Source organism: Leuciscus leuciscus (assembly GCF_965113295.1).
Source record: "Leuciscus leuciscus genome assembly, chromosome: 6".
Taxonomy (NCBI): Eukaryota; Metazoa; Chordata; class Actinopteri; order Cypriniformes; family Leuciscidae; genus Leuciscus; species Leuciscus leuciscus.
This window is the reverse complement of record NC_138730.1, coordinates 6,531,387-6,559,257: the sequence shown is the minus strand read 5'-3', so window position 1 is coordinate 6,559,257 and position 27,871 is coordinate 6,531,387. Positions and strand designations below refer to the sequence as shown.

Genomic DNA, 27,871 nt, shown 5'->3' with positions numbered 1-27,871 from the left:
CTGAATGGAGGATTTCCGGACATCCGAAGGGCTGAATCACATACCTCCAGAGAGCGTTGGCAGTCGTAAGGGCAGTTTGATCCACAGTGGGGATGGCCCAAGCATACTTGGTGAACAGATCGGTGACAACAAGAATATTTTGGATCTGATCCACTGGTCGTCCCAGAGTGAGAAAGTCCATGGCCACCATGTGCAGAGGTGCCTTGGCCTGAATCGGGGCCAGCGGTGCCCGTGCTTCCTTCCTGGACTTAAACAAGGTGCAACGGGGGCATCCCTGAAGGTAAGTCCTGATGGTGCCCTCCATCCCAGGCCAGTAGAAATGTCGCCTCAGCAAAGCCAATGTCCTCTCCTGCCCCTGATGTCCCATCCTAACATGATACGCCTCCAACAAAGCCTGCCTTCGGCCTTCGGGGACCACGATCTGGCAGACCTCCTCTCCTTGGCCTGGGTCCTGAAGCGCCCTGCAGAGCACCCCATCCCTCAAATAGAGTCTCTCCCTCTGTCCCAGCAGGCCTCGCACACTCCGAGTCTGAGTTCGACGTTCTGCCCCCTCAGGCCAAATCCTCTGCTCTACCCATGTCCGCACCCGCAGCACATCTCCATCTTCGCCCTGCCACAGCCTCCAGCGTTGTGGTTCCCTTCCCCAACAGGGAGGGGGATCCTCAGGTGTCTGCCCCGGTGCTTCAACAACTCCCACCATCAGCCCCTCGTCGGACCCTGATCCTGGGGTCGGTATATGGCCGGCCGATCTCACACCCGGTAGCCTGGACAGCACGTCAGCATTGGTGTGCTCTCTGCCTGGCCGATACTGAATCTGGTAATCAAAGTTGGCCAGTTGTGCCACCCAGCGTTGCTCTACTGCCCCCAGTTTGGCTGTTTGTAGGTGTACCAGCGGGTTATTGTCTGTGACCACCTGTACCTTAGTCCCCCACAGGTAGTCTTTAAACTTTTCGCCCACTTCATGGCCAGTAGCTCGAGTTTAAAGGAGCTGTAATTCGAGTCATTCTTCTCGGCAGGATGTAAACTTCGGCTCGCATAGGCAATCACCTTCTCCTCCCCCTGTTGCTTCTGTGCCAAGACAGCTCCCAACCCTAGCTGGCTAGCATCGGTGTACAGGATGAAGGGCTGGTTAAAGTCGGCATATGCCAATATTGGGGCCTGTAGAAGCTCCTGTTTAAGCTGTTGGAACGCGGCTTCACAGGTGGAGTCCCATTGAATGGGAGGGGATCCTCGGCCCCGTGCTCGACCCATACCTCCCAACAGCTGGTTAATGGGCTTGGCGATTTTGGAGAAGTTCTTGATGAATCGCCTATAGTAGCCCACAAAGCCCAGGAATGACCGAACTTGGCGCACCGTTTGGGGAGCTGTCCACTCTTGCACTGCCCTCACTTTTTCTGGGTCAACGGAGATCCCTGCCGCACTGACCACGTGTCCCAAAAACTTAACCTCTTTCCTGAAGAGCTGGCATTTGTTGGGCTGTAGCTTTAGTCCATAGCGTTCTAGGGAGCGGAAGACTCGCCCAAGATGCTCCAGGTGGGACTCGAAATCGGGAGAGTAAGTGATGATGTCGTCCAGATAGACAAGGGTGGTATCCATCACTTGACTGCCCAAGCAGCACTGCATAAGCCGCTGGAATGTAGCGGGGGCGTTGCAGAGGCCGAACGGCATCCGGTCCCACTCATAGAGACCGAAAGGGGTGGTAAATGCCGTCTTCTCCCGGTCCCGCTCGTCCATCTGCACCTGCCAATAGCCGCTGGCCAAGTCGAGGGTGGAGTACCAGGCAGCTTGCGTAAGGCTCGTCAAAGAATCTTCCACTCGGGGCAGTGGGAAAGCATCCCTCTTGGTTACCTGGTTCAACCGACGGTAATCTACACAAAACCTCCAAGACCCTGTCTTCTTGCGGACTAACACTATCGGTGCGGCCCAAGGGCTGCTGCTCTCACGAATAATCCCTCTGTCGAGCATTCCTCGCAACAGAGTGCGGATCTCAGTGTACAGGGTCGGGGGTACAGGTCGGTAACGCTCTCGGCTCGGCGCGGCATCCCCGGTTGGAATCTGGTGTTTTACTACATCGGTGCGACCATAGTCTTCCTCGTGAGTGGAAAACAGGTGCTGCCACTTCCTCAAGAATTCATGAAGTTGTCCCACTTGCTCTTCCCGCAGTCCGTCGCCTCGTAACGACTCTCCCCTCAAGTGAGCCGGGCAGTCCTCCGGTCTCCTCCACCCCGGGACCGGCCCGGGCTAAGGCCACTTCGACCACCGTGGGACCCACCCGCTGGAAGTTAACTTCATCCTGCTCACAAACCTGCTGCGGCTTTACTGAGGTCACCCGGGCCAAGCATTGACGATGATACAGGTGAATAAGGAAGGGACTCGTGTTCCTAACTCTCACCAAGACTCGGCCTCCCTGAACGGTTGCCAGTCCTCGAGCCACCTCCACCCTGGGACCCTCTTCATGGGGTTCCACCATAACCCACTCTTGCGGAGTATAACGTCGAGGGGGCAGTCTGGCCCAGATTACAGCCTCACTCTGAGCGGGGATCGACAGGGCATAGCGACAGGCCACTCTTCCTGTACTCTCTCGATCGTGCTGTTGTTCGGCCAGACATATCCGGCGGCAATCGGCCCTGATGCGATCCCACTCCCGACTGGCTGGGGTTACGGTTGCTCGCGCCGGTCCACTCCGGAATAGCTCCTCCCAGCACTCCGAGATAACATTCATCCCGATCAAGGCCCGATGGGACCCCAAACACGGGTCTCGGACAACTACTACCCCCTTCTGAGGCACTACAACTCCATGGATCTTCAGATCAGTCACAAGGTATCCCACATACGGTATGTCCAGCCCGTTGGCACCATGTAGCGTCAACCAGGGAGCTTCGGCAGGAGACCTACCATTGGTGCCAAACAGCTCATGGGCCAGACTTTCGGCAAATAAGGTCACTTGGGAGCCAGTGTCCAAGAGACAGCGGATTTCTTGACCATTAACTTGGGCCACCACCACTGGACAACGGCCTATCAAATGATTCCGAGAGGATGCAGAAGAGGGGTCTGATAAGGGGGTCCCGACCACTTGACCCACAGTGGCCGGAGACTCTAAAAACCCCCTCGTGATGCTCGTCTAGCGGAACACTGGCGGAAGTAGTGCCCGGGCTCTCCACAGCCGTTACAGATGGGCCGCCCCTGTTCGTCCCACTGGAATCGGGAGCCCACTGGCCGGGGAGGACGGCGTTCCGAAGGGCGATTCCCGTCAGAATAAGCCCGCTCTCGGGAATGAAAGGATGGCGGTGGGCGCTCTCGACGGAGCTCTTCTATGACGGACTTGGACAACTCAGACATTTGTTCCCGAACATCCCGCTTCAACTCCTCCCGAAGGGCCTGCTTCCAATCGGGTGCCGGAGGGGCCGGGAGGGGGTCAACAACGTTGGCAGCTAGACAACTGGGAGCCTCCACATGCTCCGCCTGGTCACGCTCGAGGGCCAGGGCTTCTCGTCTCAGCTCTTCAAAGGTTAAGTCTGGCTCTCTCCGAAGCTGCACCCGCAAGCTCTGGCGTACGGGACCCTCTCGCAGCCCCAACAAGAATTGATCTCGCAGTAACACCTCCTCGCCCCCCAGGCCATGGTCCTGTCTCCCCGTGAGTCGAGAATACTGCTCCCGCAGCTGCAAGGCGAAGGCCCGCACAGATTGCCGAGGACCTTGGCGAGAATTGAAGAACTTCGTCCTCAGAACAGCTACCGGGGTAGTGTCTCCATACTGCCCCGTGAGAAAGTCGAAAATGGCCTGGATCGTCGCTCGGTTGGCCTCCGGTGCCGCCTGAACTTCTCTTCTCGCCTCCCCTTCCAGGGAATTCAAGGCAAACTGGACCTTCTGTAGGGCACTCAACCCTTGGAGCCCCGCCAGATATTCCACCTGGGTCTTCCACAGGGACAAACTTACTTCAGACCCCGGACCTCCATACCTCGGGGCCCATGGAGCACCCATGAAAATCGGCATGACAGGTGGCCGATTCCCAGGCTCTTCCCCCTCCGCCATCTCAACCTCTGACCGCTCAACTCAAGGTGAATCCTGCCGACTACGCCAAATGTCTGTCACAGGTCGGGGTGGGCCAAGCCAGACTGCGATCACCCCTAAACCACTGTCACCCAGAGGAGCGTATCAAGGAGGAGGCAAGAGGCAGGAGTAAAAGGAATGGCAACTTTATTTTCTATTAAAAAGCAATTAAGAAATCCTAATCTAAAATTCCTTGTCTTCTTCTTCCCAGGAACCCGGAACAGCACCGCCGCGGGTATGGACCGACGAGAATCTCAGGTGAGTATCACAGGTGAGTAAGGATATCGAGGCTCACTTCCTTCACGGACTGGTGTCAGACTCCCCGTGGGAAGCGTTGGACAGGTGCGTATCACAAGTGAGTAGAGAGAACGGGGATCACTTCCTTCACAGGTGAGTGTCAGACTTACAGTGGAAGGGCGTTCGACAGGTAAGTGTCACAGGTGGGTAGAGGGATCACGACTCACTTCCTCACGAACTGGTGCCAGACTCACAGTGGGAGAGCGTTAGACAGGTGGATATCACAGGTGGGTAGAGGAATCACGGCTCACTTCCTCCACAGACTGGTGCCAGACTCGCAGTGGGAGAGCAGTAGACAGGTGAGTATCACAGGTGAGTAGAGAAATCACGGCTCACTTCCTCCACAGACTGGGGCCAGACTCACAGTGGGAGAGCAGTAGACAGGTGAGTATCACAGGTGAGTAGAGGGTTCAAAGTGCACTTCCTTTCCAGACTGGTGCCAGACTCCCCGTGGGAAAGCGTTAGACAGGTGAGTATCACAGGTGAGTAGAGGGATCAAGGCGCACTCCCTTCACAGACTGGTGCCAGACTCTCAATGGGAGAGCGTTAGACAGATGAGTGTCACAGGTGACAGAATCGGCTTCAACAGCAATACACAGTTCTCACATGGGTTGCAAGAGACGGATAACTTCACACCATGCAGGTAGGCTCAAAACTGCAGCAGACTCAGGTCGCAGGCTGAGCGGGGCTTCTCCCGGACAGACAGAATCAACTTCAACAGCAATACACAGCTCTCACGTGGGTTGCAGGGGACAGATAACTTCACTCCGTGCAGTTGAACTTCAGGGCTGCAGCAGACTCAAAGGCACAGACAGAGCAGAGCTTTCTCTAAGGCAGACGAGATGAAGACTTCACGCAGCAGTATACAGTTCTCACGTGTATTGCAGGGGACAGATAACTTCACACCATGCAGCTGGACTTCAGGGCTGCAGCAGACTCCAAGTCACAGACAGAGCAGAGCTTTCTCTAGAACAGACAGAATCAACTTCAACAGCAATACACAGCTCTCACGTGGGTTGCAGGGGACAGATAACTTCACACCGTGCAGTTGGGCTTCAGGGCTGCAGCAGACTCCAAGTCACAGACAGAGCAGAGCTTTCTCTAGAACAGACAGAATCAACTTCAACAGCAATACACAGCTCTCACGTGGGTTGCAGGGGACAGATAACTTCACACCGTGCAGTTGGGCTTCAGGGCTGCAGCAGACTCCAAGTCACAGACAGAGCAGAGCTTTCTCTAGAACAGACAGAATCAACTTCAACAGCAATACACAACTCTCACGTGGGTTGCAGGGGACAGATAACTTCACACCGTGCAGTTGGGCTTAGGACTGCAACAGGCTCAAAGTCGCAGGCTGAGCGGGGCTTCTCTAGGACAGACAGAATCAACTTCAACAGCAATACACAGTTCTCAAATGGGGTGATGTTATCTCACGGAGGTTCTTCTTTCTAGAAACCGCACATAGATGTAAGCAATCTCACTCAGCTCTCACGGTAGATAGTAGACCCCCAGGACGCATGGGCGGTTGCACAGCAATAAAGATATTCTTCCACACACACACACTGCAATCCAACTCTAAGCATGCAATCGTGAGGGGAAACGTCAATTTAAACACTGCAACTTCACTCTTCTAGTGCGCATAAGGCCAGCACTCACCCGCAAGTCCTGGTCTACCGCACTGATGATCGCCAGGGGCGGACAGAACACTCGAAAGATTTTTCCTCGCGGTCACAGACGGACTTCACTGAACTCCAATCGGGGAGAGGAGGTGAGAGATCGACAAAGAATCAGTATTTCACTCGGTGAAGGGTGTACACATGCTCCAAACACTTCAATCCAATACCCAATTTAGTGGAGAACACAATGCAATTATGAGATTCAGTTTGTTAACTACTCATCTCTCTCTTCTCCAGCTCAGTCAGCGCGTTTCATTCCTCTGGGCCGTCCTCGCGTCCTCTCAAACAACGCTCCTCTTCCTTCAAGACAACCCCTCAACTGCAGTGCCCATAACCAATTCCCCACGAGAGAGAAACCACCAACGATCGGGGGGAGGACGATCCAGATCAACAGGGCAGAAGACCAACACAGCACCACAGCATGGCACAGTACACCCCGCCTTCTCCTCCTCGTGTGTTTTATCCTCTCTAAAAGCGGGAGTGGCCTCAATCAGATGCTCAGAGTGAAGTCCCTACACCTGTCGTCAATCTGCCGTTTAGTTGTCATGACGACAAACACTCATACAGATCTGGAGCTGTTTGTCACCCCGTGACATAAATCCCACATGACTTTAATTTTACCAGCATATGATTCAATATAAGAACTTTAAATGATTTGTATATGAATATCAGTTATTTTCTACTAATACCATACACCTTTGCATACTTTTGTCATATAAAACTCATATAAGACTTTTTACAGTATTGATATGTAACGCAAAAATCCCCTACAAGTTGTATGTGTGCTATTTAATATGAAAGTGGCCATAATCGGTCTGATTTTGTATAGGACATGTATTGGCCTTACATGAATCACAGAAGGTAATTCTGGCGGATTTAAATAAGGAAGATATGGTTGCTGTATATGAACCATGCAGGTTTTTTTCATAAGGGACTGCATCTCAGATTTTTGCTTCTTTTTTTTATTTTATTTTTTTTATAAAAATGATTCAAATAAAATGCTAGCAAATTATGATACAAATTCCGTTGTTTGAGCTTATCTTCTATTAAACTAAGAACATTCCATCTAAAGACAAGTTAATATATACACACTCAAAGTCCATTAATGAGTACACCTTTTTCCACTTGTTTTGCCTCTATGCTTGTTGCATCTGTCTTGGCTCCAGTGAGTGTTGTGATTCCCAAAAAAATTTCCGCACAAAAATACAAACAGAAGCTTTAGAATAATGTTCAGAATCGAATGAAACTAGCTCGATAAAATAAAAGTAAAAATGGCACTTATAAAATACAATCAGCATTTGTTGCACTACAAATGTATGGGTTAGTTCACCCAATTCAGTCATTAAATACTCACCCTCATGTCGTTCCAAACCCGTAGACTTTCGTTCAACTTCGGAACACAAATGGAGATATTTTTAATGAAATCTGAGAGCTTTCTGTTCCTCCATTACCACTTACAAGCCCCATAGGTATCGACATTATTAAAGTAATCCATGTGACTCCAGTGGTTTAACCTCAATTTTATGAAGTGATGTGAGTGTTTTGTTTGCACAAAAAAAAAAAAAACATAATATACCACATTATTTTCAAAATATTAATCTCCAACGCGCACACACAAAACCGAGGGGTACGCGAAATGAGGGGGTACTTGAAGAAAATACTGAAATGTACCATTAATTTTATTATATCGCACTCTTAACATGTTAGCCTGCACCCCCACTTTTGAAAAATGCCCAGAAATGGCATACCCAAACTAAAATAGATATAGTTCATGAACCCTTTGCACTAAAATCACAAGTATGGTCTCATTTGAAAGCTGACACTTGGCAGTTTATTGTAAATGTAGAATAAATTATTGTCATAATGAACAAAATTGTTATAAATAGCTTCCAATTCATCTTCTAAGCATCTATTCAGTCTATAATTGTCTCTATTGTTTTGTGGTGCAAACGAGCCCCATTCAGTCTCAGTCTCTCCTGCACACATTCACACCTCCCTGGCCTGGTTATGGCTCTATATATATGCATTTCTTTTGTCTGCATTATAATTACTAACGACTGGATATTTACGCTGTTACGCTCACTTCACATTTGAAACTGTATCAAATGCCCTTCTTGAAAAAAGATTTCAGTAAGCATTCCTATTTATTTATTTTTCATAAAAATAACAGTTAGGTGGCATGTTAGCTTAGCACACCATCAATACATGACATTTTTGAGATTAAAACCATGTTTTTGCTCCAAACTTACTTTATTTTAAATAACCTTCTGTGATCTGATATGCTTCCGATAAAAAAATCTGACAGAAAATATATTATTTTATAGTATTCTGCACAATGATAAAGTCTATATCGATTAGAATTACATTATAAATATAATATATTATTATGAAAATACCTGACATGGCTCGAAGAACACAGATAAGTCATATATCGTTGCAATCATGTTTATTGTCTCCAAAACATCTTTGTCAGGGAGTTCCTGGAATGTCACATGACATGGCTCTATGTGCATAGGGCGCCCTCAGGCTGTCAGTGTATTGAAAACACAGTACATCAGAGTATCCAGCGCTCATAATGATTACATCGGCACATTTGGGTATAAATTCAATAAATATTATTCCTCTCTATTGAAATCTGACACAAACCTATGAGAATCTATCAATATTTCTCCAAATCTGCAAATTTTTTAGCTAAAAGCCCTGAAGGACGTTGTTTTGTGAAGCGCTTTCATGGCACTCTGACTGGGAGCGGCTGATGCTCATAATTCATTAAAAGTATCGACAAATGTTTTCATTACATAACTCCTGACACAAAATGAAGTTTTATGTAACAGTTCGGGAGGAGCATGTTCAGGTAATCATCCAATCAGCACAAGAAGAAGCCAGTATAAATAAAGCCTTCCCTTACCTCCTGTCTTATGACTAATTTCTCAGCATCCCGCCACCACCCCATCACCTCACACTCGGCTGGGTCTGCTCATAGATACCTATGAGCTATACATTCATAGGGGGGAGTACTCTGGGGTCGGGCCGAATTCCGAGCTCGGAGCCCTCCCCCCGGACAGCAAGCCAAATACGTATTATAATATTACATCAGATTTCATTAACATGTGAACTCGTGAATTTGGACATAACTGTCACTATGTCAGGATATACACTCGGATAACAAGGTTAGAAGGATTCAGAATAACTTTTAATGAAGCTTTCGTTGGACAGCAGGCAAATTCAGATGCACAAACAGGTACTGTGAGAATAACATTGATGAATGACCGTCTTTTCTCTTGCAGATAACGGCAGGCTTGAATGTGGCATGAAATACAATCCGAGGAACGCAGAGCATGGACACCAAGGAGAGTGTGGGATCTCAGGACGAGGAAAACAAGTAAGTATCACAAGGGTGTACCTGTGGAAAGAGACTGGAACAGTTCGGGAACAATAGTGTGAAATGCACAGAGAGCAGGTTAGTGGGTCTTTCCTAGTTCAAGGATCAACAGGGACTGGAGGTGAGGTGTGTTCCTTTGTAGTGCTCAGTGATTGCTGGGATTGATGACAGGTGCAGGTGATTAGTATTCGGGTGAGTGTGATCTTTGTGTTGTGGATGTGAATGAGCCTGACTGATTCCTGACACACTATAAGTTTCTCAGAATAAAATAGTAGTCAAATACTGAAACTTGAATCTTATATCTTTTTAATGATGTATTGTCAAGGTAATAACATTAAATCTAATAGTAACTTTGAACTATTTAAACAAAGAACAATTCAGTGCGTCGGCGCTCTGGTGAAGCTTAACAGGTTAAAGGGGTCATGAACTGAGAAATCTAAATTCCCTTGATCTTTTGACATATAAATGGTCATTGTACTATAAAAACATCCTGTACGTTTCAGAATCAAAACTTTCTTGTTAGTCTAAAAACAGCTTATATTGAAGCCAATCTGCCAAAACAATAGACTATAAAAAACTATGGGCATAGTGTCTGTGACGTCACCCGTAGGTTTCTGAAGAGCATTTTTGAAGCTAAAAATGTCTGGCCGTCGCCATCTTGGCAGCGCGTCACTCCCGGATAACAGAAAATGGGCAAAGAGGCGGGACGTGGGTGGTTGCTGAAACCACGCCCGCCTAGCTCGACGTGATCACCTGCAGGATTTCATCTGACGCTACTTTTTATTTAACACTAAAAAGTTAAATTAGCATATAATGCCTATCTGTTCCGTGAGCGCAACGGTACTGCAGAACGAGTGTAGCCACTATATTTGTAGACGTTTTTAAATCTGAACTCGAAACTCGAATTCGACTTGTCAGACATCTGAAATTGTCAGACATCCATGAGTGCATGTGCATAGAGGAAAACAACTGAAAAACAGTGCTGGTTGTTCTCTCGATACTCGACAACAACGGAATCCTGTATTAAACTGTATGAAATAATCATATAATCAGATTTAAAGGTGCTCTAAGTAACTTTTTTACCTTAACTGAACAGCTTCGGAGTCATTGGAATGGTTATATTACTTATTTCGGGTTGAATGGTGGTGGTTTCGCACCCCCCTGGTGCCCGAGAGCGGAAAAAACTCACTTGCAACTTTGGGCCGCCAGAAAGTATCGCGTGATATCAGGTCTCGCGATTTAACGAATTGCTTGACGGCACTGCACACGTACACGCCCCCGTTCAAGCACAGACTAGCTATAAGCAAAGGGCAACGATAGATTGAGTTATGGCTGAGCCTGTAAAAAAGAAGCAGAAAGCTAGGAAATCTTTGTCGGAGGAGCAACGAAAGAGGAAACGGGAGACTGACCGAGCAAGAAGTCAGACTCGAGTAAATATCGGACCGGCTTTTTCAGAATGGCGAGAACTGAGAGAAACAGAAACCTGCAAAACGGATGCTGACCTGGCCTTCTTGCTGTTGCACTTGTAAGTATCTTTGGAATAAACTGTGTTTTATTCCCTGATATATTTTTTATTCTCATGCCCACTCTCCCAAAAAAAAAAAAAAAACACGAAAGCAGTAGTTCGCCTCGTTCATATCGTTCGTTCCCGGTAAAAATACTAGTATGCATGACAACACAATAAAAAATTTAAAATCAGCATCAGTTGGAAAGAAAATATTGCTTTACTTGCCTCGGTAGACATAACTGGTTTTGAAATAGCCGGTTCCTCTGCTCAGCTGGGTTGACAGCTGGGTTGCTCGTGGCGAGGGGGGAGGGACAACAGTTCGTTTTTACGACAGAGTGTTTGAAAGTATTTACTACCAGACACTAGGGGGAGCTTCGTAGAGAAAAAACACTCAGGCTTGCCTAGTGTCCCTTTAACTCCCTTTTGCATCCAGCCTCTAGCGGCCAGTCGAAGAATTGCAGTTTAAGTCACTTCAGTGTTGGTTTAAAGAGAGAGACAGAGTGTTTGCCGCTCGGCCAAAACTAAAAAATGTGCCACTTTATTACGTAATAGGGTGGCTAAACACCGCCTCTGTAGAAGTTCAATGCCTGCTTCTACACCACTGCCTGTTTAGCCCCGCCCACCGATTCGTGCATGTCATGTAGTAGGTAACAGAGAGACGCTGACACTGTGTTACTAGAGCAAGCGAGAGATAAAGATGGCTAAATTTGCAAACAGACTTTTATGATATGGACTCAACAGTAATGTGACAACATGTAAGTAACTGTTAATTCTAATGTCTGATCTGTGACCAGTGATTTCTGATATGTAATGATTCAGGTACAGTCAGATGTTCTTTGTCTATGTGTCAATAAATCAAACCAGTGACTAAACGGTCAACTTCACATTGTTTCTATTAGTACGATAAAAAATAATCTGTTATTTAAACTGTGCTTAAATTATATATAGAAAGCAATCTAAAAACCCTCCCTTTACAATCTCTGGAGCTGTCAATCAAACAGTGAGAGTTTATCAGTGACTGAGTTCTGGACTTGCACCAAAACTCCCGTATTAATCAACAAATGTCTTTTATACATTGTAATTGCACTGTTAGTTATGCTGAAAGCATTCGATAGTGTGCAGAAATCGAGTTGCAATGATGAGATCACTGCATTCTTGCGCTCAACATGTATGTGATCGGCTACAATGCTCATCACTGCAACCTTTCATTCTGCGATCTAAATATAATGCCATAGATCTAAATATAATGCTGTAATCAACACTTTTCACGATTAATTAACCTTGAGAGCTGTAATAGTAAAAACGTGCTACAATTTTTCGCGAGAGTTCCACAAGTAATACTTTGCTATTTCATATGCAAAGATGATACCCAATCACAGCAGTGGGTGTTTACACTGAAGCCTCACAGCAGCCAATCACAGCAGTGGGTGTTTACACTGAAGTCTCACATCAGCCAATCACAGCAGTGGGTGTTTACACTGAAGCCTCACAGCAGCCAATCACAGCAGTGGGTGTTTACACTGAAGTCTCACATCAGCCAATCACAGCAGTGGGTGTTTACACTGAAGTGTCACAGCAGCCAATCACAGCAGTGGGCGTTTACACTGAAGCCTCACAGCAGCCAATCACAGCAGTGGGTGTTTACACTGAAGTCTCACAGCAGCCAATCACAGCAGTGGACGTTTACACTGAAGCCTCACAGCAGCCAATCACAGGAAAGGGCATTTACACCGAAGTCTCACAGCAGCCAATCACAGCAGTGGGCGTTTACACTGAAGTCTCACAGCAACCAATCATAGCAGTGGGCGTTTACACTGAAGCCTCACAGCAGCCAATCACAGGAAAGGGCATTTACACCGAAGTCTCACAGCAGCCAATCACAGCAGTGGGCGTTTACAATGAAGCCTCACAGCAGCCAATAACAGCAGTGGGCGTTTACACTGAAGTCCCAGCAGACACGCCCCTTCAAACAGCGTTAAAATTAGGGGACTAAAATCTATGCAGGACAAATGCCTTTTAATTCTAAATTAAGACCATTTGTTCATGTAAAAATCATACTACATTATAAGTGCACCCCATAAAACATAAAACAATGATGAATGAAGTAACATTCAACTAAGCATGTGTTTCTTACAGGTAGGCATGGGCGTAGATTACGCGGGGGACGTGTCCCCCCCACTTTTTATAAAATGTAAATTCGTCCCCCGCACTTTTTCGTTGGGCAATTGTGTTCACGACAAGTTGAGGTTTTCGCGGGCCAATGTGTATGCATCCAGATTTAAAATTCAAAGAGTCAAGATACGGGAGTTTCACGTTTCCATGGTAATCAGTCACTCATGCATCACGACCATAGACTGTGATCACGACACGCCCATGCTCGCACCCGCTGGATCCATCATTTTCATAGAGGTCGCAATAAGTTCAAAACGGCAAAAAACTCTTTCCCGAAAAAGTCAAGCACTGTAAGTTGTTATGTGGTGTCTGAATTGTGTTGTACAATGATGAATAACACTGCCTATTTCTCGAGTTGAATAATTAACACGTTTTGTTGGAAATTGAAAATATTCACTACCCGCACAAACGCTTATTTTCAGTCTTTTTTTTATTCGTAATGTCTTTTATTTTCACAGATATGTAATGAAAGCCCTTCAAATTAGAATAAAGATGGTGATTGTTAAAGGAACACTCCGACTTTTTGAGACTTTAGCTTATTCACATTATCCCCCAGAGTTAGATAATTCCATACATACCTTTTTCATTTCTGTGCGTTCTGTAAGTGTTATTTGACGCACCCACCGCTAGCCTAGCTTAGCACAAAGACTGGATGTAAATGGATAGTGTTAGCATAGTAATCCCAATAAGTGACAAAATAATTCAAACATTTTCCTATTTACATGTTGTGATCTGTATAGTCACAGCGTGTACAAAAAACAAGGCTATATGAGACAGAGACCATTTTTAATCGTATAAATACTGGGAACTATATTCTCACTCGGCGTAGGAGCACAGCTAGCGTTACTTGGGCGGAGTGGCTACTTGGGCGGAGTGATCAGCGCAGCACACGAGACGCCCTGTTCTGTTGATGGTTCCGTAAACAAAACAAACGTGACTAACTCGCTAGACGTGACTCATGATCATGGCTGACTTTGAGGAATTGTCAGACTCAGAGGAATTTTACTGTGTATCAAACCAAGATCCCGAACCATATAGGTTTGAGCCAGAATACACAGACGAGGAGTTACAAACTTTGGAAGCTGTAAGACAAGATGTCGAACAGAGAATCAGAACGAACACGGACTGGTGGTGTAAATGTGGAACATGCCAACCTATGCCCACAGAAACCGAGTGTCTTTGTTGTAATGAATGGGACCGGGTATTGCCATCAATGTCAAGGGCTGATGACAATCAAAATATTTGCGTCACTTCCACGGAAGATTTCTCTGCCCTAATACACCCGGCAGTTGTCGTTTTTTTTCCCCAATGTGACAAGATCAACTGGAAGAAACGCCCCATGCCGAGTGAACCTAATGGTCAGCTGTCCACCAAGTAAGTGATTTTGTTATAATGATCATTCATAGTTCAATGAAATTGTAGTATTGCCATTGCATACAGTGTGTCTCGTGTGGGCGTCTCGTGTGCTGCGCTGATCACTCCGCCCAAGTAACGCTAGCTGTGCTCCTACGCCGAGTGAGAATATAGTTCCCAGTATTTATACGATTAAAAATGGTCTCTGTCTCATATAGCCTTGTTTTTTGTACACGCTGTGACTATACAGATCACAACATGTAAATAGGAAAATGTTTGAATTATTTTGTCACTTATTGGGATTACTATGCTAACACTATCCATTTACATCCAGTCTTTGTGCTAAGCTAGGCTAGCGGTGGGTGCGTCAAATAACACTTACAGAACGCACAGAAATGAAAAAGGTATGTATGGACTTATCTAACTCTGGGGGATAATGTGAATAAGCTAAAGTCTCAAAAAGTCGGAGTGTTCCTTTAATGCTGAATTTGGATTTCCATGCATTAACAGCCACTATATCTGCTTGAATCATGCAGCGCTGTAACGTGTAGCCTACATGATGTTTACCATATATAATTTGGTAACACTTTACAATTGTTAGATAAAAAAAATTTGTAGACAAACTTTAAGTTGTCTTGAAAAAGCCTAACCAGAAAGTTTGAAGTAGTTTTAAAAGCTTGAAGTTTGATGTAGCCTACACAAAAAACAATTTGAAATATGTAAACAATATAGTACAATATATGTGCATTATAAAGTACAGAACATCTGCATTTCTTTCTTTCTTTCTTTTTTTCTGTTTTATTGCTTTAAAAATAAATAGCATATTAAGCCAATTAAGCAAAAACCTGTCAACAAAGGTCTGCAAAAAAAAAAAAAAAAGTATAACGCTTGGCATTCTGTCCCCCTCACTTTTGAAATGATGGCTACACCCCTGCAGGTAGGTACAATTTATAAGTGCATGCCGCCTCTAGTGTACAAACAAAAAAATGGATGTCCCATAAAAGGTCAAAAGGTCACCTCAGTGGTAAGAGCATTGTGTTAACAACGCAAGGTTGTGGGTTCGATCCCAGGGGATTGCACATACCTATGTATAAATGTATAGGATAATGCAATGTAAGTCGCTTTGGATAAAAGCGTCTGCCAAATGCATAAATGTAAATGTAAGTGCACATCTTGACTTGCCGCATGTAGTTGGTATCGACAGCACACGGCTATAGGTAACGACACAGAAAAGCTGCGTACCTCAGGTCCCTCTGCAGCGCTTCAGTAGCGAAGGGGAGTGAACCGCATGCTACGGTTGACACCGATACTGACAGCGCTTCAGTAGCGAGGGGGAGTGAACCGCATGCTACGGTTGACACCGAAACTGACAGCGCTTCAGTAGCGAGGGGGAGTGAACCGCATGCTACGGTTGACACCGATACTGACAGCTGCATCTGAAGCCAAAACGACATCTCACCATTACCAGCAATTCGCAGAAAGACCATCAAAGAGGCGTAACATTTATGAGAAATATATTTATTTGGCTTTACATACATGGGCATTGAAGAAAATCCCAGACCACAGTGCGTTATATATGCAAAAGTACTCTCTCATAACTGCATGAAACCAGCATTTTTGCACAGGCATTCAGAAACAGTTTTTTGAAAGACAATTAAAACAACTCGGAAGTAGCAAGGCCCTTTTAACAGCGTCAGAAAACCTTAAAACCTTAGGGTCTGGAAGCATCCTACATGGTGAGTTAAAGCAACAACAACAAAAAAACAATAAAGATGATGCCATCATTAGACAGCACTGGCATCACGTCACATCGCTATGGCAGAACACGTTTTAAAACTATTGCTTCGCATAAATGCCAGAGAATTCCACACTTTACAAATTGATGGATGAACGGATGTAGCTGGTTTAGCTCAACTGCTGGTAATTACATTTATGAAGGTACAATAATGAAAGATGTACTTTTCTGCAAACCGTTGGATGGCAGGGCAACTGGGGAGGAGATGTTATTTTGACAAAATGTGTGGGCATCTGTACTGATGGAGCGAAAGCCATGACAGGAAAGCATAGAGGAGTTGTAACGAGTGCAAGCAGTTGCGCCCTGTGCGGCTTGGCCGTCTGAAGGAGATTTTGGACGATGCTGTGAGAATTGTGAACTTTGTTAAAGCAAGGCCTTTAAATTCCTGTATGTTGTCTACATTGTGCAATGAAATGGGCAGCAACAACGTCACACTGTTAGTCCATTCTGCTGTTCGATGGCTGTCCAGGGCAAAGGTACTGAGTTTGAATTGAGGGATGAACTTAAATCTGTTTTTCTTGAACATCCTTTTGAATTGTGTCACCGCTTACACAACAAAGAGTGGCTCATAATACTGGTCTATCTGGGTGATGTTTTTTCCTGTGTGAAAGAGCTGATGCAGATCATTAAAAACACACACACCCTCACAATTAAACAAATTTCTGCATGCCACGGCACATACCTGCCCATTTCTGAGCAAGAGGCTCTTGTTGAAACCCTACTAGTGGATCACAAAAATCACTGCCAGATTTCTGGAGAGTCCTGCATGCAGGATTACACATTGGCAAATCGCGCTGTAAAGACTTTGATGTCCTTCGTGACCAAGTACTTTTGTGAAAGTGAATTCTCAAGTTTGAGAACCACTGGTTTAGTAGAAATAGTCGAATTGTTGTCATTTGGGAAAAAGAGTGCATGGGGTATTTGAATCATTATCGCAATCTTTTAACCATTAATCACACAGCTCTATAAAGAACAAATATCTAGGAGGTCATTGGGTCATCATGCAACTATGATGCCTGTATAGAACCTCTTTCACTCTGTTAGGCACGAGTTAGATGAGTCGCTCTTCTCCTGTGCTCTGATTCGGAAACCAATGGTACTCTTCTCATCAAGAGTTTCAAAGCAAATTTTCAATTTTGGGTGAACTATTCCTTAGAAAAAAGAAAAAAACAACTTATAGACAGTTTTTTTAAGGATGCTGGGGTTTACTTGTAAACAAGTAATTCGGGATATTTCAATGAACTGATTTTTATCAGCGTATTGCTGTGCATGAAAACACTCTAAATATCCAGACAAAAAACTTAAAGAAATAATACCAATTAATAAGGTCCCACTAGTTCTAATTATAATGCATTAACATTAATTGAGCTATACAGTATATATTCCTCTTTGTAAATGTTAGTTAATAAAAATACAACTGTGCCTTTTTAGTTAAATTAAGCTGAGGTCCATTAAATAATAATAGATGCAACTTTTGATTGTAAAAATTTGTTAATGCTAAAATTAACATTAAGTATAATAAATGCTTTAGAAGTATTTCATATGTTAACAAATGTAGATAACTAATGTTAACAAATGAAACCATATTGTAAATTGTTACCAAAGTAATACATAAAAGATACAATAAATATGCGTCTTACTGTATTATTAGTTATTTTTGAAAAACTTACTTTTATATACAAATATCACAGTACCCAAAAAGTTTGTAAAATGGAACAAAGTTAGAGTATTCTGGATTTAAAAAACAAAACAAAAACAAACAAAACCAAAGAGAGGAATTTATCATTTCAGGAGACAGTTTATGAAACTGCCTGTAATATATTTGTTGATTTAAATAACCTGTTTATGATTTGATTTTAAGGTTTTTTAGTTTTTGTTTTTTTTGGTTTTCAGTATCTGAACAAGTAAAAGGATACACACCACATCGTACTAAAAGCATAATACAGATGAACTTGTGGAGAAGTAAAAGTGATTCAATAAAATGATTCACTGTCCACCTTAGTGGTTATTTTCAATAGGTCCGTACTGAAATATTACAAAAAAATAATAACTTGATGTATTAAAACTGTAGAAGCCAAGTACTTACTTATAAAATGTATTGTATTTAATTTATGCATTATGAAGCATTTCATTATTTTAATACATTCTTTGATTTATGTGTGTGCCCCTCTACAGGTGAAGAGGGTAAAGGTGATAACTATTTAAATGCAACTCAAAGCCACAAGAGGGAGATGCTGCATCATGAACTTTTTTCTACATTGTAGTTTAAATGCATAAGAATAAATTAATCAACATATGCCTCAGACCATCTCCCTTCTTCTGCTTGTGACAGATGCAGAAGAAGACAGAAAGTGGCTGCGTTTGAAACTGCATACTCACTGAATAGGTACTTAATTTCAACAAGTATGAGCGCTAAATAGCCTGAAAGCATGAAGTATGAATGCGATCCGGACATCTGCCATGTTGATGTAATCGTGTGACCTACGACATTATCACAAGCACAACAGCTTAAAAGATATGAGCGAAAGGTTTAATTCATCTCTCTGTAAATATCTTGATATTGATGAAACTTGTTCATTTTGTGGTCTTGTTGAAAAAACAGCTGCCCCTTTATTTCGTGTTTGTAGTATAGCAAATACATTTAGGGTTGATTTAAGTTCTTATATTTTTAACCCTTCTAATAAGACCCACAGTTGTATCCTTATATTATTTTTAATTACAAAAACCCCAAATAGTTATCTCTTGAATATGTTTTAATTTCTTTATTTTATAAGCAAAATATTTCATCCACAAGCAAGTGGCTTAAATCTCTCATTTTCCCCTCTTTTTCTTGTTGAATTCAACTCTCGTTTCATCCCTCAGGCTTATAAATAAAATAAAATAAATAGCATTTTTTATGCATTATGATGAATTATTCAAAGATATTTAACCTTGTCATTGTGCTTTTTTTCTATCTCATACTATGATTTTAGGCAAAACCATGATTTTTTTTTAATTGTTAGATTATTTTATCTCTATCTTGTTCCTTTTTCACTAATTGAAAAGAATTACAGGCCTGGGAGAATCAGGAACATGAAGCCTATTGGTGTTCAGAAACCTTCTCAGCTTTTACTTGCATACATCAGCATTTATACAGGGTCCAGAATATGAAATATATTACTGTTGTACAATAGAATGTAGCCAACTTAAAGTTATAACAACAACAATAATAATTAAGTTTATTTAAACATTATTTAAGAAATAATATAGATTTTTGTTTGTGTTTTAATTTAGTAAACCTCTGTTGTAAACCTCTGTTGTGGAGAGTCTGCAGACAAACAAAAGTTGTTACATTTCATCTGATTGCATTTTCAATAATATATTTAGTATTACATCATAGAATCCAGACAAATTATATCAGACAACCCAGAAGTTATGTGGAAATAAAATACATTTATCTTATTTAATAAATAATAAGTTAAGAATACAAATAAGTTACGTTTTTATGAATTCGATTGATTGATTAGACATGTTTTATATCCCACATTTCAGTTCCCATTTACATCCATGTTGTTGGTTCATTATGTGGTTATGTGTAGTTACATGCTTTTAAAAAAAAAATCATGTTTATAATTCTGTTAATTCTTTAGGGTCAGGCTACCTCTATAAAACACTTCCTGATCCAGCTCAACCAACTGCCACATGGTCACTTGCAAAAGGAATCAAGTTAGATCCTACATCCAAACAAGCCAGAATCATGGTGTAGCTTATTTCATTGCTAAAGACATGATGCCCTTTAGAGTAGTGGAAAAACCTGGCTTTCTCCACCTGATGAAGAAATCAGTCCCAATATACAAGGTACCATCCAGAACATATTTTTCCACTAATAAAAAAAAAATGTTTCCTAAAGACCACACCTCAGAAAACATCGCAGAGATGCAATCTGCAGTCTGCAATGAAGATGTACAAGTCTCTTCCAACCATCAGCACGGACACTGACCCACTGGCATGGTGGAAAATGCATGCTGACGAAATGCCTCTTCTGGCAAATGTGGCCAGAAAGTGTCTTTGTGTCCCTGCCACGAGTGTGCCTTCGGAGAGGATGTTTAGTACGAGTGGACACATTCTCTTGTTGGAAAAAAAAACACTCTTACCAGAATAGTTATATTAAACTTGTGTGTATTTCAGTTAAAGCTGTTTAAGTTATCAAGCTGTCTCAAATGTCAATTTCTCCTTTCATTTTGATAATATAACCACTAGGTGGTGCTCTAAGCATATTTTTGTATTCTGGTCGTTTTTCACAGAGGAAGAGAGGAAGAGATGCACATGTGGTTGAAAACACAGTAAAGTGTGACGCACTTTTTGTTCTGTGGGTTTTACTGAGAAATGAGTGCTCCGAGTCTTTATTAAAACCAACAACTGATATATTGTTAGCAGTTCTTTTTGCAGATTTATATTTAAAGTGAGGAATATGCATTGCAGCGGCTGAACGCCGAGTTTCTGAACCATTTGTATACATTTGCCAAAAATTTAAGTATTAAAATACTGCTGCACTATTATCTCTTTTGGAACATATTTCTGGTTTTCATTTATTTGCTTAAGTATTTGCAGATCAACTGTTGGCATAGAGAAGAGCCAAGGTGGATAGACTGGCAGGCTCTGTTGGGCTAATATTGATATTACTGATGCCTTTTTGTTGGGCCTGCTTGCCTGCTGTCCAGCTAAAGCTATTCAGATATGTCTTCTTATAATCCCAGCAGTTTTCCAACATTTTTTTGACTGGGTGATTTGTAAAATGACCTTTAATACCAGTCCAATATACCATTTGTAGCTGAATTTCATGAATGCCAAGTGCCATTTCACCCATTTCTACCTGCTATTGGCTAAGCTGTCACAGGAGATTATCTAAAAGCTCCACAGCATATTCTAAGAGCTTGGTTTTGAATCACCTCTATCTTAGTAAGCAGTGAGGTTGATGCTGAGCCATATATTATTCTACAATAATCAATTGATGACCTAATTAATGCACAATATACCCTTTTAAGCCTTGTAACACCCCAATCCACTCCTGCCTAGCACCTCAACACAATCAACTATCCTTTCTTACCCTTCTTACAATTATCAACTATCTTCTGAATATGAGACCCAAATGTTAATTTGGAATCCATCCACACTCCCAGATACCTAATTATTGTTACTTGCTCTAGTGTTTGATTTTATAATTGTAATTTAATTTCAGGATTTTTCTTCTTTTTTGAAAAAAATATTACCTGGGTTTTAACAACTGAAAGCCGGAATCCCCATTGCATTTTTTCCCTATATACTGCAGACAATTTCCCCAAAAATATCATTTATCATCATATTAAAAAAGATGGAGCTACAAACACTACCTTGGGTTCCATTGTCTATTTGATAAATATCAGAGTATTCAGTACCTACTCTCACTTTTCATAAAAGAGTTATATAATCTCCCCTTGATGCCCACTTGATCTAAATTCATTAGCAGTCCTTCCTTCCACACCATGTCATACGCTTTCGCAATGTCAAAAATACTCCTGTTACCGCTTCTTTATTCTCATGAGCTTTCCTTATTTCATTCTCCAAGCATACAACAGCATCTAGTGAACTACACTGTAAAAACTAAAGGAGCCTCAAATATCCTGTCTCAAGGAACTTCAAAATGTAATTTAAGTGCCTCAAAGCTCTTTCTCCTATAGTAGGGTTACTGGAGCATTGACAAGCTTTGAGGTTCTTGCTGGAACTTATGGGATCCTTTAAGCACTTTGTATTTAGTTCATAGGTTCTGGAGTCACCTTTTCATTACCATGAGACCTCAAAGTGCTTTGGGGGAAAATAGAGGAATACGGTGTGATACGGTACCTGTTTCAACGCGAAAAACAACTCTCAGCTGTTTGTGATGATTTGCAAAACAGGCTGAGGAGAAACAACCTTCGAATATTTCAAATACCGGAGGAGAGTGAACATGGAGACGTGGTTGCATTTGTGAAAGCCCTGCTCCCCAAAGTACTGACGTTACCACCTAATTTGGACATTAAAATTGAAAGAGCGCATCGCTCACTTCAGTCCAAACCGACAGATCCAGCGGCTCCCCCCAGATCAATCATTGTGAGATTCCTTGACGCAGCGGTGAAAGACATTGTTTTGCAGCAAGCATGGAGCCAAGGAAAGGTGATGTTTGAAGACAAGAGGATTTTCTTCGATCAAGATTATTCTCCTGAGCTACAAAAGAAGCGAGCTAAGGTTCACGCAGTCGTCAAGCAGCTAAAGCAGAAGGGCATTCAGGCAAAGTGTCTGTATCCAGCACGACTGAAAGTCCAGATGGACTCGGGAGAAAAAAAACTTTTCCCTCGCTGACAAATGCCGCGGATACTTTGAGAGAGATGGGTGTAGAGGTGCAGTGCGGAGAGAAAGAGCGCATCGAGGAGAAACTAACTGGAGGATGGACCATTAGCGCGAAGAGGAGGAGAACCAACATGCTGGCGATAGCTGACTTGAAGGCTATGATTCAAGAGGAAGATGAGTAGTCGGAGGTATATAACACTTGAAATTTATTTCAGTTTGATTTAAGATTAGGGCTGCTAAGGGCACACATAATGTTGAATGTGTATGAACAATGCATAGACTGAAAGCAATAACAGCATAATACAAAATAAAAAAGTAAAGGTGTCACAAAGGGTAAAAAAAAAAAAAAAAGGAAAAAGTTCTGACGGACTCTTGATGTTTACATGAGTGGGTCACACTCATTAAGACCTTTCTTACATGCTAGTGTAATATTAGTCATTATTGCACATTGGGTGCTTTTCTCCACAGAGGGATTAGGTCACCACTCTCTGTCCCATTATCACCGGGGGTCAGACATAGTTATAGTCTATTCTCTGTGTCTGACTGGAAATGTGGAAGTTCTGTTCTATATGTTCATAATGTTATTGTTTTGTTTTATCTGAGGCAGGTTGCAAATTTATTTTTCTTTAACTTTGTACATTTGGAGTTAAATTATTTTATTTGTTTTTGTCTAACAGATGCTTATGAGAGATTCGGGCTGTGTTACATGAATCAGTATAAATACAATGATGGCATTACTTAATTGAATTACCTACAACATAAAAGGAATAAACAACCCAATTAAAATAAAAAAGATACTGTGACAGTTGAAGAAAATGCAGTGCTCTATAGCCTTACTGCAAGAAACTCACCTCACAGAAACAGAACACCAAAAATTAAAAAGAGAATGGGTGGATCAGGTTTACAGTAGCTCTTATGGGAAACGTAAAAAGAGAGGTGTAACTATACTATTTAGTAGGTCTGTGTACTTTCATTGTGAAAAGGTTTTCCAGGATACTGAGGGTCGTTATGTTATGGTCATAGGAAGGATTGCTGGTTTTAAATTAACTCTTTTGAATGCCTATGCACCAAATGAAGATTGTCCACAATTTTTCAAAAAGCTTGCACATTTGGTAGCAGATCATGGGGAAGGCTTTTTTTTAATGGGTGGGGACTTAAATTGCGTACTGAATAATAGAATAGATAAATTACCATCATCCTCAAAACCTCAAAGCAGAATGTCAAAAAGTCTAATGAATATGATGAAGGAATTAGGGTTGATAGATGCTTGGCGACACCTTCATCCAAAAGAGAGAGACTTCACAAGTGCATGGAAGCTACTCACGGCTGGATCATTTTTTGGTGTTCAAAAAGGACACATACCGAGTTAAAAACTGTGTTATTGAGCCAATAACCACTTCAGATCATAGCCCAGTACAAATGACACTTGATTTGGGATTGGAACCGTGTATGAAGTATTGGAGAATTAATGTTTCACTATTAACAGATGTTAATATAAGAGAAGAAATAAGGTCAGTGTGGCAACCACAGGGACAAAGGACACTATATAGGCCTATGTTATATGTTTTAGTTTAGACTACGCCACGCTGGAAATTTCACCCAGAGAATATTATCCGCGCACAGGTTCCCCACTAAAGACAGAAAAGTATGGAGACACGGGTATTTATACAAAATTACAAAAAAGAAGTTTATTATAAATTTACAATAATAAAAAAAAAACATACACAGAAAAAGGGACAAGCCTCAAACAGTCAAATACACTGTTCACAAAAAGGAAGCTGCGGCCTTGCAAGAGATATGCGTGTTACACACACACACACGTTGTAGACACCACCACCAAAGATAGGAGGGAAACGATCAATTTCCTAAGCCAAAAAGGCCACAGCTCCTGAAAAAGAACACTCTCCACACCACACACACACCACACACACAAGAAAAGATTAAAAAAAGGTTATACAAGCTAACAGGTGGATGGCAAATACTCATCCACCAACAGGCCTTGACGTTCAACCTTAATAGGCCCAATCAAATGAAGAAAACAATTAAAGTAAACAAATTCAACAGTCTCTTTATATTTACCAAAAAAACAATTTAAGACATGGAAAATTATACAAAAGAAAGAAAATAATTTGTCGATAATTTGAGATCTTAATATGGGCAAAATATCCACTGAGGAAGTGTGTGCAAGCAGAAAATATAAAGATGTAACAAAGCACAGCAGTATCAAAACATTGTATCACAGCAGTATCAAACATGGCCTATGACAAAACAGCGGTGACACTGCACGAACTGTAGTTCTCCTGAAATTCACACAAACGATTAAGACAATCTATATATGCACATATACATTTTTAAAAGTAGTTAGATGGTGACCTACCGTAGCTGCGGGGCCAGGCACCCAAAAGGACAAACCCTCAATAGTTTAATGCAGTCGTCATTTACACACCAAATCACAAACTAACAAAAACAAATGCAGGAGAGTTGCCATCTAACCAGTTGCTACACTTTAAGGCGACAACAATAAATTAAAACCTGTCATACCCGCACCTGAAGTCCACAGACGCCTGCACAGCAGCCATCCGAATTAAGCCAAAACCATGTTTGTAATGAAACGCAAATGGGAAATTGTTGTCCGCTAGTAGCGGTCACAACACGTACAAGCGTGCAGCATTAAGCGAGCAGGCGAGAGTTCCCAAAAGACGCGCTGGACACGGCCACAGCAGCATGAAGCAAACAGGCGAGCGTTCACAGAAGACGCGCAAGGAGCCTAAATACAAGCGCAGATTAATGACGTCACATAACTTAGAACGCCAACAAATGGACTTTCAGCTCATTATGCCACATCAGCAATAATGGAATATTTTGCTTTGAACGACAATGGAATGGTCTCACCTACTGTTTTATGGGACGCAGGAAAAGCCACAATAAGGGGGAAAATAATATCTATAGGATCAAAGTTAAAGAAAGACAGACTTAAAAAACAAGTAGAATTAGAAACTGAAATTAAGAGATTAGAAAATGAACATAAACGAAGTGGAAAACAAGAAGTATTTAATAAACTTAAAGAGAATAGAGCCAAGTTAGATGAGATTCTGACCTATAAGGCAGAGGGTGCCCTTAGGTTTATCGATAGAAAATACTATGAATTGGGAAACAAGGCTAGCAGGTTATTATCATTTCAACTACAGAAAGCACAAGCTAGTCGAACAATTGCTAAAATTATACAACCTCATTCCAACAATGTGGAAACTAGCCCAAAAGCAGTAGCAAATACCTTTGCCAAATATTATGAACAATTATATAAGGGTCAACATCAGGAATTGAAAGAAGAAAAAATACATGATTTCTTTAAAAATCTTAAATTAGACAAATTGACAACGGATGAAGCCTCTGCGTTAGTAGAGCCAATTAGAGAAAAGGAGGTGAAAGAAACAATTATTAAATTAAAAAAATAACAAAACGCCAGGAATAGACGGATTTGCAGGAGAATATTATAAAGTGTTTGTTGATGACCTCACTCCAGTATTATGTAAGTTATATAATTATGTGTTAAATTCAGGGAACCCTCCAGAGTCATGGTCAGAGGCTATCATCACAGTCCTGCATAAGGAAGGAAAAGATCCATTGCAGTGTTCTAGCTATCGTCCTATTAGCCTTCTGTGTGTGGAATATAAAATTTTAACATCTATTTTAGCAACTAGAGTACAAAAATACATTAGGAAATTAGTAAAACCAGATCAGACGGGGTTCATTTCAGGCCGCCAAGGGACAAATAATATAAGGAGAGCATTAAACCTTCAGTCACTCATGGCAAAGGGTACTCAAACGTCAATGCTTCTCAGCTTAGATGCTGAGAAAGCATTTGATCGGGTTGATTGGCAATTTTTAGAACAAACATTAATTGAGATGGGCTTCAGTGAAACATTTACCTTTTGGTTCCGGATGATGTACAAGAATCCCAAATCAAAAATTAGAGTTAACGGACATTGCTCTGACTTTTTTGATATAGAGAGAGGCGTAAGACAGGGTGACTCTCTCTCACCCATTCTCTTTGCTCTAGTATCGAGCCTCTAGCGGAGGCAATAAGACAGGATGTTCAGATTGAGGGGGTTGAGGATGGTGGGGGGAGAGTTCATCAAATTTCCCTTTTCGCTGACGATATCCTGCTCTTTATAAAACATCCCCTTACTTCAATACCGCGACTAATGCAATGCCTAAAAGACTATGGAGACATTTCTGGATACAAAATTAATCAAAATAAATCAGAGGCAATGATGATATCAGGAATATGGCCTAAACAACTAAACGAGATGGTATCATTTCACTGGTCTAAACAAGGATTTAGGTACTTGGGGATTATTATCACACCTGAAACTACAAGACTTTTTGAGGCAAACTATAAGAAGCTAATTAATCAAATAAGGAGTGATCTAGGTCGTTGGGAAGTTCTTCCTTTATCTTTGTTTGGCAGAGTTGAGACCGTAAGGATGAACCTGCTCCCACGTTTCCTATTTTTATTCCAGTCGTTGCCCATAAGAGTTCCAATTTCCACTTTTAATATGTTAAACAAATTAATTTCTCAATTTATACGGCAACACAAAAGACCCAGAATTAAACCTAAAACACTTCATCTGGCTAAAAATAAAGGAGGTCTGGCTTTGCCAAATATAAAAGGTTATTATTGGGCAGCTCAACTAGCAGCAATTGTGACTTGGATCAGTGGAGATGAGGAAGCAAAGTGGACTCAAATAGAGCAAGGGGAAGTTAAGGGTGTACAACTGTCAGCCCTACCCTTTATGGATCTAAAACATGTCAATAAAATGAAGATTGAAAATGAATGGATAAAACATACAATAAAGGTATGGGCAGAAGTAAAGAAAATGCTTAAGGATGTTGGAACAATTTCTCGAGCTATGCCCATAGTGGGTAATGTAGATTTTCCACCTTCGATGTGCGACCATGGTTTTAGGAGATGGGCAGTTAAAGGCCTCTTTATTTTTAATCAGCTCTTTGAAGAAACACACTTAAAGTCTTTCTCACAACTTCAGGAACAATTTGATCTTCCCTCAAGTGATTTGTATAGATATTTGCAAATTAGGCATTACATTACAAACCACAAGGAAAAAGAGAGAATTGGCAAAATCCCAAATGGCATAGACCAATATTTTATCACAATTTCAGAAAAACGTCTCCCTGTTGGTAAACATGTTTCTCATCTTTATAAAATATTGTTAACAGACATGGTTGGAAACACTTACAATATTAAGGAAAAGTGGGAAATGGAAGCTAATACAGTA

At 42.0% G+C, this 27,871-nt stretch overlaps 1 long non-coding RNA gene across 2 annotated transcripts; it reads left to right on the top strand.

The window, feature by feature from the left end:
• Nucleotides 1-8,866: 8,866 nt before the first annotated feature.
• Nucleotides 8,867-20,770, top strand: LOC309502089. Of its 2 annotated transcripts, XR_014207141.1 has the most exons (4): nucleotides 8,867-9,193; nucleotides 9,311-9,405; nucleotides 18,565-18,618; nucleotides 19,862-20,770. It is a non-coding gene; the product is annotated as an uncharacterized lncRNA (long non-coding RNA). The 2 variants fall into 2 exon arrangements; XR_014207142.1 differs by lacking the exons at nucleotides 18,565-18,618; nucleotides 19,862-20,770 and adding an exon at nucleotides 14,907-15,446 and having other exon boundaries at nucleotides 9,311-13,579.
• The last annotated feature ends 7,101 nt before the right edge of the window (nucleotides 20,771-27,871 follow it).